Source organism: Peromyscus californicus, unplaced genomic scaffold (assembly GCF_007827085.1).
Source record: "Peromyscus californicus insignis strain IS unplaced genomic scaffold, ASM782708v3 Scaffold_12__1_contigs__length_115047231, whole genome shotgun sequence".
NCBI classification, from domain to species: Eukaryota; Metazoa; Chordata; class Mammalia; order Rodentia; family Cricetidae; genus Peromyscus; species Peromyscus californicus.
Genome location: NW_026294413.1, coordinates 62,491,104 through 62,504,089, shown reverse-complemented (window position 1 = coordinate 62,504,089; position 12,986 = coordinate 62,491,104).

The window sequence follows — 12,986 nt, the reverse complement described above, 5'->3', positions numbered from 1 at the left end:
AATGTAAACAGCAAGCCTATATTATAATCCATAAAATAAAATACAGATAGATTTTGAGTCAATGCTGGGATGTCAATAATTGAATGGCCAAGGGGAAGGCACAGCTCTACCTTACAAATGAATGCCAACTCATAAGTGTAAAAGGAAGGAAAAGAACAGAAAATCACCCTAGAATATTCTAGTAATAACTGCTACAGGTAAGCTTCATCAATGAATGCTTAAATTATATGGTGAAAGTTTGTAGATAAACTGGATATTTGTATAATCCAAAGTCTGTTCAATAATTCCTACTGTTTGCAGAAATAATTTAAGCCAGGTATAGTGGTACACTACTACAGTCTCATCATTTGGGAGGAGGAGGTGTAAGAATGAGGGGTTCCAAGACCATCCTTGGCTACATAGAATGTTTGAGGCTAGCTTGGACTACATGAGGCCCATCTCAAAAACAAACAAACAAACAAACAAACAAACAAACAAACTAAACTAAAAAGAAAGTCTGTTATGGGGAGCCCACCAGAGATGATCACTCAGATACAGTTTATAGTCAATTGAAAGTCTTTATTCCAGCCATCTGGACTATACTCTGGTATTCAGGACCCAAATATAGTGCCAAGTGTTTAGAGTAAACGGTTTTTTTTTTTTTTTTTTTTTTTGGTTTTTCGAGACAGGGTTTCTCTGTGTAGCTTTGCGCCTTTCCTGGAACTCACTTGGTAGTCCAGGCTGGCCTCGAACTCACAGAGATCCGCCTGGCTCTGCCTCCCGAGTGCTGGGATTAAAGGCGTGCGCCACCACCGCCCGGCGAACTTTTTATAATAACAGGACACAGCCATCCATAAGGACAGGTTTCAAATATATGGATGGGTACATCAAGTAGGTGGGTTATAGCAAGCTGGGAAAACTGTTAGAGGTCTTGGATTCTGTCTGATCACACGCTTAGTCCTTCAATTGGTGGGAAACTAAGCTTTTGCTAGTACGTTCTAAAGGTCTATATCTGTTTGTCAGGTATTAGGTCTGGCTTTATCTGTTAGTCATGGGATGACAAATCTGATACGGAGCAGGGTAAGGAATGGCTCTTTAGACAGTTATAGATGGCCCAAGAGAAACCGTAGTTAGGTTCTGGACCTGCAACTTACCAACCTCTCCATATCACTGAAGTTTTAATCAGTCCATTGGCCTTTGTAGACACCACTTCTATCCAGGAATTCTCACTCACTCCAGTAACAAGTCCAACAGGCTTCATACTCCCTGATTTGATGCATGGAGAAAGGCATGCTGCCTTGGCAGTGTCCTTACCCCAAGTCCAAAACTCACTGTAATCATGAGGAAAGCCTCAGACAAATCCAAACTCAATGGCATTCTAAAGAACGTCAAGGATGTGAGAAACAAAGACTGAGGACCCAGCCCAGACTAGAGGACTCAACAAGTACATGCAACCCAGAATCCTGGAAAAAACAGGATGACATTTTTTGGAGACACTGGCCCAACCTAGCTTGTAGAGCAGGAAAGCGCAGTGCATGAAAGTTAATTTCCTACTTCAGACAACTGTACTGTGGCTGTGTGAGATGTCAGCATGAAGGGGAGCTGGGTAAAGCCATTGGGTAGATCTCTACACAACTTGGTTTCTTCTCTTTGAGTCTAAAATCACTTAAAAATAAGAACACACACACACACACACACACACACACACACACACACACAAAGCCTATGGAGAATTATTTCCAGCCTACAGTTTTATACCCAATAAAACTATGAATCCACTGTGATGACAGACCAATGACAGTTTTCAGACATGAAAGGTCACATGCTCCCTTCCTCAAAAGAATAAATCAAGGTGAAGACAGCGATTCAGGTAACACTGAAATCAACACTTGTAAGACCAATTGCTAAAAGGTCTTATTAATAAAAAACCCAAAGCCAGATATTGGGGTGAAAACTGAGAGATCAGAGGAATAGAACAAACCAGCCAACCTCACCTTACCAATTTCTCAGCCTCCAGAGAGAACTACTTCCTGTATACTCACACCTATATGCCTTTCTGTGCCCTGCCTTCTTACTCCTCTCTCCCCCCAGCTACATTACTTCCTGTTTATCTGTACAGACCTCCAGACCTCTATGGTTAACTAGTGCTGGGATTAAAGGTGTGTGCCACTTGGCCTTTAATCCCAGCACTCGGGAGGCAGAGCCAGGCGGATCTCTGTGAGTTCGAGGCCAGCCTGGACTACCAAGTGAGTCCCAGGAAAGGCGCAAAGCTACACAGAGAAACCCTGTCTCGAAAAACCAAAAAAAAAAAAAAAAAAAAAGGTGTGTGCCACCATGCCTGGCTCTGTTCTCAGTGTGGGCTTGAACTCACAGAGATCCAGATGAATCTCTGCCTCCTGAATGCTAGTATTAAAGGCATGTACTACCATTGACTGACCTCTATGTTTAATATAGTGGCTGGCTTTTTCCTCAGATAAGCTTTATTGGGGTGCCCAAATAAAATATCACCACAAACACTAGAGAAAGTCAATGTGTTTCTGGAACAATGCAATGCAGAGGCCCCAGAGCAACCAGTGTGGATGGGAACAGGAGAACTAATGTTTCCTAGAAGGCTTCTAACCTACCAAACACCTACTTATTTAATTATACCAGTAAAAATTTTCAGTTTGATTTTTTTTTATTTTAAAATGTGTGTTTGCTTGCATGTATGAATGTCTACCACATGGCTTGTGTCCACAGAGGCTAGAAGAGGGTATCAGGACCCTTGGAACTGGAGTTACATATGGTTGTGAGCTGCCATGTGGGTGCTAGGAACCGAACATGGATCCTGAGCAAGATGAGTAGCCAGTGCTCTTAACCACTGAACCATCTCTCTAACCCTACTTTTGAGTTTTGAGACAGGGCCTCAATCTATAGACCATCCTGCCTCAGTATCCAAAGAGCTGGGATTATAAGTGTGATTATAAATCCACCAGTTTAGGTGACTTTTTTTTTCCAGTCCTGGAAATGAACCCAGGACCCTTATACATACCTCATTGCTCAGCACAAGTTTTCAGTTTGATAGGGTATGAAGCTGAATTGTGGATAAGCATGTAGAAAACTAACAGAGAGAGAGAGAGAGAGAGAGAGAGAGAGAGAGAGAGAGAGAGAGAGAGAGAGAGAGAGAACCTGAGGGCAGAGAATTGCACTAAAAAGAAATATAACCCCACTACCCTAAATAGCTCAGTTGTAAACAACATTTGTGTAGTCATAAGAATGTAAACACTAAGTATTCATTTAACCAAATGCCTATTTTGGGGAGAAGGGAAGGAGGTAAGTTTGTGTTAGAGGAGGAATGAAAGTTAACTCTTGTCTTTCCGGGTAAGGAGTGAGGACTCTGTCCCCGGGGGTCTCAGCTGGAAGGTGAGCAGGGCCGCAGCGAGTCGTTCTGTGGAATGACAGTGAGGATGGCTGTGAACGTGAACACCCAAGGGACTCAGAGTCCCTGCAGCCACAGCAAACCAGTTGGGACTGAATGGCAGCCAGTGTGGAGTGGGCACAGTCTGAGTAGATGGGCCAGACTGGGCTGGCTCAGTAAGAGATGGGCTCAAGTTCCACGTCGGCAGGAGTCAGTCCAACTCCATGCCACCTGGGGCAGAGTGCAGCCTCAAGTCAAAGCAGCTGCCATCCTGAGGCGGTTCCGTGAAACCTGTGAAGGAGTAGTGCTGATCAATGTGAAGTGACTTGGAAAGCGGGTTCCAGCCTCCAACAAGCTTGGGAGATCTCGCTGGGATGGCTGACATGAAACAGATTTTTCCAGTGCAGGATATATCAGAGCTTTTAGTATGAGGATCGTCATAGCCACTGTAAGGCAGGAAATGAGGCGGTGTTGATCATGACCATGAGACTCCATAGAGGACAGAACACTAGAACAGAGAACAGACAACATTTTCTAGATGAGGGATGTGGCACAATGGGCAGGCGTTAGCAGGAAAAAGATCTGGGTTTTTTGTTTTGTTTTGTTTTGTTTTGTTACAAGGTTCCTATGCAATCACTGAGCCAGCCGTTTAGGGGCATCCCCAGATCTGGCTCCTGTACTTTGATACCTTCACCACCAATTACCAAGGCTCTATCCAACTGGCTGGGTCGAATTCAGGCTTCAAGGCCAACAGACAAATGATTTGAGGTTTGAGACAAGATGAGGGAAAGAATATAGAACTACAAACAGTGGCATCTGTGAAATCTGTAGCCATCCAGCTGGGAGATGGGCTCCAGGGACCTCACAGAACTATGGTGCTCACGGACCTGCACAAAACCAAGATGACACCCACACTGGCCCTTCACCAGCCTGGGAATGATGGGGAGAGCTGCAGAAGGAACTGTGTGAAACGCAGGGGGTGACTGTCTGTCTTGCATTCACTCTCCCCAGGGGCTTTCACTTCAGTTTCCAGGTTCTATGGTGTCTAGTGGGGTTTCCTGGACCGGACACTTCTCCATTGAGCTGAGGAAGTACCATTCGCCTGAAGCAAGGACACACCCCTTAAGACGCTAACATGGGAGGCTGGTAAGATGGCTCAGTGGGTAAAGTGCCTGTCCCAGAAGCATGAGGACCTGAGTGTGGATCCCCAGCACACACAGCAGCCATGCTTAACTGAAGCTGCATGCGCTCTTAACAGCTGAGCATCTCTCCAGTCCTGATACACGGACTTTTCCATTCCCATTTTCTGCTCTCCAGCGTGCCTTTCTCTGAAGCGCTGGCTTTCCACCAGTGATTCTAGCAACTTCTGTCCTTGCCCTGCTACTGTGGGATGGTCTTTATGTCAAATGTGTTGCTGATTGGTCAATAAATAAATCACTGATTGGCCCGTGGCCAGGCAGGAAGTATAGGCGGGACAAGGAGGAAAATAGAGCTGAGAGTGGAAGGCTGAGGGGGAGACACTGCCAGCCGCCATCAGGACAAGGAAGATGTAAAGTACTGGTAAGCCACAAGCCACGTGGCAAGGTATAGATTAATAGAAATGGATTAATTTAAGCTGTAAGAACAGTTAACAAGAAGCCTGCCACGGCCATACAGTTTGAAACCAATATATAAGTCTCTATGTTTATTTGATCGGGTTTAAGCGGCTTGGGACTGGCGGGTGAGAGAGATTTGTCCTGACTGTGGGCCAGGCAGGAAAACTCTAGCAACAAATGGCGCCCAACGTGGGGCAAGAGTTTCCACCTAAAACCTGAGAAAAAAGATTCTAAAATGGAGCTAAAAACAGCTTCCTAATTGTCTCTCTCAAATGAGCGGCAGCTGCCGGTTTGAGCTACTGGCGGGTTCCTGGCGTGCGCGCTCGACCTGCCGCCATATGGCGGGAATGAGGCCTCTACAAGTGGCACATTAAGCTACATTATGGATTTAGCCTTTGCTAGTACAAAACAAAAAAAGAGGTTTCTGGGCTACACGCTGCTTGGATAAAAGCATAGACCCACGATGGCTCCCAGAGCTGGTGGTAAGCATACTGCCGCCATGTTGGGAAACTGAGGTGGGCGGAGCCAGCAGCCACAGATGCTGCAGCTTAAAGCAACAGATTCACAATAAGACAGATTCAGATGTAATAGTTTAAAATGTGTGTAAAATATACGTAGGCTTGAAAGAGACAAAAAAAGGTGGTATATACAGTATAAAAACAAATACATGGTTTTAAAAAATAAAGTCTTTAAAGAGACAGTAAAATTAATATAAAAAATAAGCCACGTAGAGATGACTATTACACAGAGAGTCTGGATTATGTTGTCTTTGGGATTCTTAACTACAGAGAGATGTTTGATTATAAAGGAAGCTGAGTTAAACCAGTACGTATATTTTAAAGATACTTTGACTTCAAAATTTGGATGTAAGGATATGTTGCTTTGGAAAAGAGTCTCTTTTGTTTCCACAGAAAGCAAGAGGCTATGGATTTGTTCCAGATTAAGACACATCAGGTTTGACCAGCCAAGACCCCCTAAAAGGTCTCCGATGACACCATGGCCCAGATGATCCAACATCCAGAACCGTTTCAAAGCAACTGGCTCAAACGATACAACCTCATGGACTACTCCATAATCCTAAAATATTCTTTATGTCCCCATAAGATACAGCGCCCCCCTCCAGCAAAAAGTAATAAAAAAAGCTACGCCCAAATTCCCAAATATACCAAGTTGACTTTAGAGATGTATAAAGGTTAAAACCTTCCTTTTTAAAAAAAAAAAAGGGAAAGTACTGTGGGATGGTCTTTATGTCAAATGTGTTGCTGATTGGTCAATAAATAAATCACTGATTGGCCCGTGGCCAGGCAGGAAGTATAGGCGGGACAAGGAGGAAAATAGAGCTGAGAGTGGAAGGCTGAGGGGGAGACACTGCCAGCCGCCATCAGGACAAGGAAGATGTAAAGTACTGGTAAGCCACAAGCCACGTGGCAAGGTATAGATTAATAGAAATGGATTAATTTAAGCTGTAAGAACAGTTAACAAGAAGCCTGCCACGGCCATACAGTTTGAAACCAATATATAAGTCTCTATGTTTATTTGATCGGGTTTAAGCGGCTTGGGACTGGCGGGTGAGAGAGATTTGTCCTGACTGTGGGCCAGGCAGGAAAACTCTAGCAACACCCTGCAAACCCAGCACGCTTTCAGTCCATGTTACTGAAATGCATTGTCCTACTGACCTTATCCCATGGTAAAAATCTTACCCTTATCCCCATATTTTGCCTCAATCTCAGCTTTCTAGCCCTGCACAAGATCCCAAGATCCAGGCCCATTGGCCATTTTGGATGTCCATTGGATAGAGATGTAGAAGCCACCCAGGGACTTTGTGGGGAACACAAAGTAAGCAAGGGAGTCACTGAGACCCTTTGGGGCTTTTAACACATGACCATGGGCCAGCTCTATCTCCCTATGACCTGAACAGGAAAAGGAAACTCTTCTAGCATGAAGCCCCTGTGTTTTGGAAGCACTGCTTATACTATGTGGCATTTTGGCAACAGGTTGCGGTCAACCGGGATAAGCTGATTGTCACCCAGAATTCCTTTGAGAGGTGCCCTCAACTTCAGGGCTGGCCTCGTCCACTTCTTCCGAGAGGAAGAGTGTCAAGTAAGTCTCTGAAACCTTGAAGGTCTTCAGGAGTCTCTCTAGATTATCTTTGAGTGTCGGGTTTCAATTCCTGATGTAGGCACCTAATTTGACAAATATGTCCAGTCCATCTGTGTTGTACTCTGGGCTCTGAGAAGCCAGCTTTGAATACCCGGGAGGGCACCAGAAACTTCCCAGTCTTGCTGGTGTCTGTTCTTCAGGGCTGCATGGCAGGAATGGGGGCCACCTGCCTGGGCACAGCTTCTGTCTCTTGGTGCCCATGGAAGTGATGACAAAGGTGACTCCCTTGGGCCAGAACACCGTAAAGTCTCCGGGAGATGGGTCCCCCTCTTGGTTCCATCACTGCCAGCTTTTAGGAACAGTGTGGCCTGTGGGTCTTCAGACATGGTTATGTTGCGGGGGACCCAGCTGGGGGAACTCAGAAGAGCCAGGGCCAGGGAAGGAGGCTCTCCCAGTTAGGGATTCTCTCCTCCAGATTTACGGGTGTCTCCTGGTCCTCTGCTGGCTGGATCGGGGAGCCACTGACTCCTCTCCCCTTTACAGTTGTTCTGAGTTTGACCCCCTCACAAAAAGACAGTGATGATGGAGGATAGGGCCTGTTCCCTGGGCTGACGGGAGGTCAAAAAACTGCATGAGCCAGAACGGAAAAGCCCAGTGCCGCGAGGGGCTTTGACGTGCCGATTCTCACAGGAGCACATGCTAAGCCCTGTACCAACCATTCTGGAGAAGGCTGAGAGCCAGGGAAGCACACCTCTTGCAGGGTCTCACTGGCAGGGCAACTCCAACGTGGTCCCACTGAGCGCAAAGCCAGGCTCTAGCTCTGTGGCAGTGGCTGGCGCTTCAGATTCCACCTCCTGTGCCCGTGGCATCAGGTGGGCATCTCAGCTTTCCCTGCCAAGTTCTTTGGTACAAAGAATAAGATAATCATCCTTGGGGTTCACGGGATTAATGAGGGCTGGACAATACAGTGAATAGAACGCTTTGAAGAGGAATAGCTCTGTGCCTGGGCGCTAACAACAGTCCATCTTTCTTTGGATGCCTGCCAGCGTGGCGTCCCATTTCCCGCCCCCATTTACTAACTGCCTAAGACATGGAAACGGCAAATGAATAGATGAGCATGGCTTTTATAGTGGGTACCCTACACCCAGAACCCAGGAGCCCACAAGGTGTTGGGGGAAACGCCCAGTCTCCGGAGATTTTTGAACTCAGACCTTGGAAGAACCAATGTCCTTGGATCTCACTGCCCGTCTACCCTCCCCCAGCCTTGCCCTAAAAACTCCGGATGCTAAAAATACCCTGGCCACCTGCTGCCCAGGGAGACAGTAAATCACTGGCCTTCTAACTCCAGAATCCCAGCCAGACCTGGTTCAATGTGGCTGAGGGCACAAACCCACGGGGTTAAGTCCACTTTTTCCCACCCAGGCTGCTACCAGCGGCTTTCCCCCACTGCCGAGGAGGAGGCTAGAGGCAGGGAGGGCAATGCCCAGAGCCAGCAGGACCAGCTTCAACTTTCTGGAGCCAAGGTGTCAAGTGGGTGTGTGGCAGTCTGGTAGAGGGCTACTATGTTAGAGGCTCCAGGAGAAGGCAGAGGATGAGGCCATAAGAAGCAACGGCTTTACTGTGTTAGAATAAAGTCGGCACACCCACAAATTGCCACTCTGTGTTGTCTTGTTAACCTGCAGCCACCAGATGTCACTATTAACAAGGAACACAACTGTCTGTGGTGACATCCCCAGACAGGAAGTGAATTAATGGAGGAGACAGCTCTTGCTTGCCCTGGGTACTCAGCGGCACATGGGAGAAAATTGCTAACTGCTTCCAGTTCTAATTAAATCCCACTCGCACAACCCTGAACCAAAACACAACCAAGAGATGTCAAAGGTCAACTCACTTTCATTCTTAACCCAGGACCACAGACAAGAAAGGAGAGGCAAAGAGGGAAATTTTGATGGACTTTTCAGCAAAAGGCTTCGTCAACAAAGACACTTGTGGGGATATGACACAGCAAACGAAGATTATATCTGAAAATGTGAGGGTCTCTGGGGCTGTTCTAGAAAACCAGTTTTACAACTAACTGCTGTCACGCCAGGCATTGTGGCTCACGCCTTTGATCCCAGCACTCCAGAGGCAGAGACAGGCGGATCCCTGAGTTTGAGGCCAGTCTGGTCTACAGAGAGAGTTCCAGGACCCCACAAAGAAACCCTGCCTCAAACAACAACAACAACAGGACAAGTAACAGTAACTACTGTCACTCAACTGCAGGTCCAATCAGTGAAATATGAAAAACAGGACAGTACATAAGCACCAAGCCAAGTGATGAAATTAAGGGCTATTCAAGAGTAATGAATAGACCCACATGATCAGAAGTTACTTAGTGTGGTGGTTTGAATGAGAATGGCCCCCATGGGCTCATATGTTTGAATGCTTGGTCCCCAGTTGGTGAATTATTTGGGAAGGATTGGGAGGTGTGACCTTGTTGGCAATGTGCTGCTGGGGGCTGGCTTTAAGCTTTCAACAGTCCAGGCCATTCCCAACACACTCTCTCTTCTCTCTGTCTTGGGTGGATCATAATACAAGCTCTTTGCTACGGCTCCAGCACCATACCTACCTGCCTGGTGGCTGCCATGTTTCCCACTATGATGGTCATGGACCATAAGCCCCCAGTTAAATGCTTCCTTTTATAAGTTGCCTTGGTCATGGTGTTCTGTCATGGCAATAGAAAAGTAACTAAGACATATAGGTTAATTTTTTTTAAGTGTGTAACACCTCCGCTCTAATTTTCAGACTTTTTATGTTCTTGGGAGCATGTCTAATATTCTATGTAAGACTCATTGTTAGGGTAGAAAGACCATGTTGCTGCTGCTGCTGTTGTTGTTTTGGGGGTTGAAGTCCTGTTCTGTAGCCCAGCTGGCTCTGAACTGGAGCTTTTTCTGCCTCAGGCTCCTGAGGATCTAATTACATAGTATTCTACCACATCTTGCTACAAGGAGCACTTTTTTTTTTTTTTTTTTTTTTTGGTTTTTCGAGACAGGGTTTCTCTGTGTAGTTTTGCGCCTTTCCTGGGACTCACTTGGTAGCCCAGGCTGGCCTCGAACTCACAGAGATCCGCCTGGCTCTGCCTCCCGAGTGCTGGGATTAAAGGCGTGCGCCACCACTGCCCGGCTACAAGGAGCACTTTTAAGTGGACTTTGACCTAGTCCACTGGTGCTCTAACTCTTGTGTGCCTCAGTTTCCCTGTGCATAAACAGGATTTTTTTAAAAGACCCCTTTAAGCAACACAAATCTAGGATTCCATGTGTGGCCTTAGAAGGCTCCTGTGTAGTTGAAGAAGTGAGTGTACAAAAATTACTACTGAATGCTACCCAGGGCCACTTAAGTGACAGAGACAGGGGCTGGGAGAAGTGGACAAGATAAGGCTTCCAGGAGAGAAGGGATGGAACCAGGACCTAACTTTGCAGCATGATGGGCATACTGGAGCCTCTCTTGCAGAGTTGAAAAGCGGTCCCCTGAATACTTTAAAGTACCGACTACTTGCCCCACATCACATAAACATCTGAGGAAACTTGCTTCACAAGTTAAGGATGATCGCCGCCAACCGGCCTCTGCTGTGCGCACACATTTCTCAAAAATGAAGGCCTTTTCATACTATCCACAGTTACATTTCATATAACACAGAGAGCTGCAGCTTGCAAAATGGAAAGCTGACCACAAAGGAGAGAGGATGGTAAAGTCCCAAAAGTTAATACACGCCCAGGAAAATCTTTAGGAAACTGAAACCAAGTGTGTCATATTGATCCTCTCTGGTCAGAGACATACTTTCTCCCTCCACCCTCCTCATCTTTTTCCATTGAGACAGGGTCTTACTATGCTATCCAACTGGTCTCAAACTACTGAACTCAAAAGATCCTTCTGCCCCAGCCTCTGGAGTAGCTGAACACCAAGATACACGTTACCAATACCCAGATTGATTTTTACTTTTGTTCTTCCAATTTTCCATTCTCAGCATTGCACATCTACCAATTCTAGTTTTGAGTGTTTGCGTTGTAGGGCTGGAACTCAGGGTGTCAGGCACACTAGGGCAGTGCTTTACCACTACAGCCAAGCCCTTGTAATAAAGCAGGTTTTGAAGGAAATTCATCCAGTAAAGCATCAGATTGCCTCGACTATTAACTTCTTAGGGTTAACCAATGGATGTGATTGTTTCCTACAGGGAAGCAGAGGTGGGAAACAGATTAAATCTGGGATGGGCAGCAATGTCCAGGTGTGCTTCATGAAGAAGATGCAGTCTCCAAATAAAGAGTGGGTGAAGGAGGCTGGTGCACTGGCCCGCCTACACCTGGCAGGCGCTGACTAGTACTTCAGGGCATTTAAAGTTAAGGGAGTATGGCAGCTAACCTGCTTGTTGGAGGCTTTGCCCAATTATTCTCTTTATAGACGATTTCTCCTTAGACCCAAATGAGAGCCTTGATAACAAACCCAAAGCAGGCACATGCATTTTTATGATGATTTTTGCTGTTTTTGAAACTGTGTTTGCGCACTGTAGCACAGGCTGACCCTAAACTTCCGGAGATACTCCTGTCTGCTTCCGAAGAGCTGAGATTACAGGTGTGCACACTACACCATAGCTATAATTTGCATATTATAAAGAAAAACACGGGGTTCTTTTCTAAGCCTTGTATTAGTCAGGGCTCTCCAGAGCAAAGGACCACCAGGGTGAATCAATCAATCAATCTGTTCACCTAGCATCTACACGTATATATTAAGTAATTTAACAAATCAGCTGGTGTGAAAATAGTAACAACACTTGATCCTTGAGGCTGGGTCCCTCGGCAGACCCAGTCTGGCCCTGCAAACCTACAAGATTCCTGGAGAGCCACTGGTGTTTAGTCAGTGACGGAAGCCTGTGACTACCGATTCCAATAGTGAATAATCAGCAGCAGCAGCAACAGAGTAAACCAGCCAGCGCAGGCAAAAAGCCAAGCCCAAAGGCCAGGGATTGTCTCTCTGCCAGAAAGTGCTGCCCACATTCAGGGGTGGGCCTTCCCACATCAGCGAGGCATCAGGACAGTTCTTCGGGGGCTGCTCCCTACACAGGTGATTCTAATTTGGGGCAAGTTGACATTCAACCAATCATAATAAACCTTTTGTTTGTATTTTGGTCTCTCAGCCTCTCTTTGGCAAGGCTTTATAATTTTCACACCTCAACATGTAGCCTGTTCTTAGAACTCGGGTGTCACCATTCAGGATTAGCAGAGCCAAGACAAATCACAAGGACATAGTAGGTATCACCTGGACTCTTCTCAGATGGATTATAAAGACATCAGCTCAATGCTTTTCTGGAATGAAGGGGTTCACAAGAGAAATTTAGAGCACTAATAACAGCAGGTGGGGGTGGACAAAACACATCGCTGCTCCCTCCTCCTTCCTGTCCTGTGTATCCCAGGCTGCCCCTGAACTATGTACGCAGCTGGGGATGACTTTGAACTTCTGAACTTCCTGCTTCAACCTCTCAAGAGCTGAGATTGCAAGTGTGTGCCACCACGTCCAACCATGCAGCACTGGGGATTAGATCCAGGACTTGGTACATGCTAGGTGAAACACCATGACCAAAACAAGTCAGGGAGGAAATCACAGTTCATCATTAAAGGAAGTCAGGACAAGAACAGGGCAGGAGCCTGGAGGCAGGAGCTGATGCAGAGGCCATGGAGGGGTGCTGCTTACTGGCCTGTTCCTTGTGGCTAGCTCAGCCTGCTTTCTTATAGAACCCAGGACCACCAGCCTTCATGTCCCACATATTCTAATCACCCCCCTCCTGCTCCCACAACCTCAAGATTGCTCTTCCAATCCTGTTTCCCATTTTCTTCAGCATCCACACAACAGATATGATGGGAAGTCAAGCACAGGGCAACTGATTT